We start from the raw sequence: 4,805 nt of genomic DNA, 5'->3' as shown, positions 1-4,805 counted from the left end.
AGACGTCTCTCCTCCAAACCAGAAAACTTTCAAAGAAACCAACGAAGTACAACAGAGTAGAATAACAGACCATAAACCTAAAAGTACAATGAACCTACCTACCAACCTACGGACCACCAACTTCATAAATACCAAAAAGACTTACAAAGAAGACCCAAATTTTTAAAAAAACCCAGGAGAGCTAAAAAGAATATGACAAAAAAAAAAAAAAACGTCGGGGAAAAGATAAAAGACAACGAAACAACGAAAGGAAAAACAAATTCTGCTCCGCTACTACTCCACCTATCAACAAAAACTTACGATGGAAGCAAAGACTTTAACGGACGTTACCGTACCATCCGCTTACCGGAGCCTAGTCAGCGACACCGCAGCCCCGTTAGCGACGTCAGACGCCCACAAACAACGTCTCAACAACAGGTGTTATTTATAAGCCGCGTCAGGAAGTGAATTAGACCTTAATACCAGAAGGGTGAACCTAAAATGACCCTAAAAAGGACAAGCTTAAAAGACAACTTTAATGGAAGACTGAAAACGTACTTAGGGATAAAATATGTATAGAGAATATGTGTAGACTGCGACGGCTGCTTCTCCTACAATCACAGCAAGAAGAATAACAGAAATTGGAACCTAGTTTGCAATTTAGGAAGAAAATGGGCAAGGGGCTTATCAACCAAGGGAGCGCCCCGCGTCAGCTCGGCATTTTGTTGAACAGGGAGCGGGCGCAACGAAGAGGGCGCGGGGGCTTGCGAGGGCACGCGATGGGGAGGGGGAGGAGGAGAAGAAGATCCTCACCAGATACCCACCGGCGAAGATCGCGCCAAAGCAATTTCCAACTGAACGATAATTAGACTAAAAAATACAAATTACAACATATGAGGAAATAATCTAAACCTTTGGAGCATTTTAAACTTTCAATTCATATGTTTGAGCCCCCCTCCGTAACCAACCTCCATTGTCTCTAGTATGGAAGTTAGGTAAAACCCCCCTTTTCCCTATCTAGGTCACTTAATAAGAGTTATTAAAAAAGCGGTGAATTGCCACGAAAAAATAAAAAAGGTGGTTTTACCTACTTATCTAAATACAATTTTACTAACATTTTACCACAGAAACCTTTCTTTGAATCATTTAGCACCTTTTATTTCGGTCAGGGTTTCATTCACTAAACATTAATTCGGGAAAAAAAATTAACTTTTGAGTTCAAGTTCTAGTTTAAAAATGTACACTAAAAAGGAAAAGGTCGTAGGATTAGGTTTAAAAGAGTATATTATAAAAAATTGAAGATCTTACGAGGCAACAAAATCATTACTCAAATAAAAGAAATAAAATAAAAAAACAAAACACAAATTACAATCAAAATCTATATCGAAACCCGGTCCCGAAGTCTTTAAAAGATTGTTTTGTGATCGAATCTATACTCTCAGCGTCGCGGTATGAACTGTTTACGAAATAAAAGGGAACCGTACCCTTACGGAATGTAGAAAAAAGATAATCCTTTCGTATTTTTTTAATGTTTTGTACTATTTAGACTACATACCACTAAGTTTATTACCCGGTTTTTTCCTAAAAATAATTTAGATTACAAGACAATTTAGATTAAAAAATCCAACGACACCTTACAAATAATTTTCAACAGTGACTCCAAAGTAACTCTCCTCTACCACCTCTGTCCCTATAGTTATAAAAACACGTTTCCTCCAACAAATGAAGGATACATGATAGAAGAATGTAGAGAAAAAAGGGAAGACAACTTACGAAAATAATGTTCTGGACGAATAGATTGATAATCGTCTATAGAACTTCGATAACACTATCAACATTACCGAACGATAAAAAGTAGGAGAACGCTGTCTACGATGATAATTCAATAATAAGAGAAACCCGATAAAAAATAGGAGAACGCTAACTATGACGACAATTTAATTAGTTACTCAAAGAATTTACAGGTTAAAAGAACGGTACAAATTAACTAGTTACTCAAAGAATTTACGTCAAATCACGCCGATACACCAGACGATCTCTCACATTGTTCAAAGACGAGCGACCTGAAAAAAAAAGTCCATTTAAACGCACTCCAACATTGCGATAGGAAGACATTAACCAGAGTTAAAACGTAGACATTAAATCTTTTACAAACTAACACTTCATGACAATGAACCAACTAACATAAACAAAGGAATAGAAGTAGCTGAACACGTTTAAACTAGGAGGTTAACATCACAGAATTAACAAAAATAATCTAAAGAATTGATAGTACAAAAATAGAATCTAAAACTTCTGATAAGATAAAGGTCGACAAACGTAGTTTTCATCCCTATGACGACCAACCTCAAACCCTAAAGCTATAACTCTCGAGTAGCAAACAATCTTCCCTTTTAACTACATATCAAAAATTCACAACGGAATACGTACACCCCAATCACACAAACCCCGGTTACGAGGTAGGTTCTCTACGTAAAACACTATTTTTATATACTCGTCAGCTTACTCCTTAATGTACAAGCGATACTTTCAATTTAATTATAAGTTTTAATATTCTTTCAACACGGAGAAATCAGACTATGAAAAGTCTTCTCAAGTTTTTCATATGGCCAAGTGGCGTGACATAAATAACAGTGTCAAAGCAAAGACAAGTACAATATCGTCCAAAATTCCAGTTTCATACCATTCATAACGTAATAGCTTGGTTTCTAACCATATCACCTAGCGTTTGCTAACCATATCCCTCTAATATAGTTTAAAATGAGCACTTTCTATTCGTTTTATCATAACGTTATGTGTCTTGCCAAAGGAAACCCAACAACTCGTACAGTCTGCAAAAATATACTTAGAAAAGTACATTATAATAAAAAAAAAATGAAATAATCTAAAGAGTAAAAGAGAAACAACGACACTTCAATTTATATTTTTACAACCTCTATGGCTGTACTCACCAATCTTTGTTTGTACCGAACGTCTCGGACAATTCCGTTGTTGCAAAGTTTATACCACGAAAAAATATTTAATGGATTGTACGACATTCAAAGTATGTGGTTTAATAAACGTACTTTAAAGGTTGTGGCTCTTTATATCCGTAATTTGTTCCAAAATAATTTAAACTAGCGAGACAGACTATATTACGTACTTAAATAAACGATTTATATACACCATCTTTTTATAAACACTGTGGGGTTATCAGGGTGTAGCCTACCCTTACCCCAACAGTAACCCAAATATTATCTGGATCTGTGATTATTATTATTGACCCGAATTCGTAAAACCCGACAACCAAACCCGGGTTGCTCAATAACAACGATCACTCGACCCAGCTATGTAAACCATAGTCTCGGCCAAGTGGTCGACCTGTACACACCGCTCAAAGCCGACTCGGTCCCAGACCTACTGCCCGATCGCTCTGCTCAGAGTGTATCGGACCACTAGAACCCGACACACACTAACCTGACTGCTCCTGCAGTCCTGGAATTGTCCCCCCTAGACACTGTGGGGTTATCAGGGTGTAGCCTACCCTTACCCCAACAGTAACCCAAATATTATCTGGATCTTCGAAAATCCTAACCACCAATCGCAGTTGCTAGGCTGTTCACCATAGTCTCGGTCTCCAGTGCCCACACTAAGGACGTACGACGTTTATACACGTCCACGACCTCCCCCCTAACAAACGAATTTACCCGGTCGTAGGACGGGACACCGCCCTCCGGTACACCCGGCTCAGTACAAGCTTTACCGCACTCCGACCCAACCCGGCTCAGTACAAGCTTCACCGCACTCCGGTCCACCCGGCTCAGTGTTAGATCTGGGCACCCACGACAAAGATATGCGAAATTCACTTAACCAACGCATAAAGATTGTCGAGCTCGAAAATCCTAATTACCAATCGCGGTTGCTAGGCTGTTATAAATTAAAACTATACATTCAACCTTGTAACCTAATTGAATAAACTTTCGTTTTTAATACTTTATAACCTAATAGCCGTTAAATCGTATGAACGCACGGATGATAAATGGAGGAAATACAGAAAGGGAATCTTAACCACCTAAACTCTCATATAGAATGAAATAAAAGATTGAGTTGATAAACAACTGTTCTTTTGACACGTTAAAAAGAAAAATATAGAAATAAGAAAGTTAGAAAGACAAGTACTACATTGTATCTGTAACCACCTAATAACTCATTAATATAAAACCTAAGTAATGAAAATTCATTGAAAAAAGCGATTAGTCATCAGTGTTACACTTTTAGGATAATGACAAGCTATTTTGATGTTTTAACTTGTACAAAGGATTTAAAAATAAGTTATAATTAGTTAGAAATAAAAACTATAAAAGTCCTGCTTGTTTTAATATCCAAAAGACCTAAATCATTAAGTTTAGATAAGCAGTGAAAAAGCTACCTTACGACGTCAATATGTAGTTACGGTTAACTGTGAGGATGTAGTTAATTCCCCAAGATATATGAACCGGAATTAACAATTCCATATTCTCCGTTACTACTATTTTACTAAGAAGGAACTTGTTACGACTAAAACATCCGATGGACTGATTAATTCCAACCGTATTTAGGCTTAGGGAGAGTAAAAGAATCTTAAGAAAGTTTATGGTATTCTCAAAATACCGTTCCGTCGAACCTGCCAGATTCCGTTGGTGACGTCGGTAAATGAGAATTATTTCAAAACCTTTCCCTCCTCTCCTAAACGTGCAACACTAATTCGTCTTCGCATAGACTCGGAGATAGTAAACGAGATATAACAATAAATAACAGATGAAAAGTAAATAAACTATTTTTATTAATAGAAATCTCTAAAGGATATA

Source organism: Ananas comosus, linkage group 19 (assembly GCF_001540865.1).
Source record: "Ananas comosus cultivar F153 linkage group 19, ASM154086v1, whole genome shotgun sequence".
NCBI lineage: Eukaryota > Viridiplantae > Streptophyta > Magnoliopsida > Poales > Bromeliaceae > Ananas > Ananas comosus.
The sequence above is the reverse complement of the archived record's forward strand: the minus strand, read 5'-3'. Positions refer to the sequence as shown.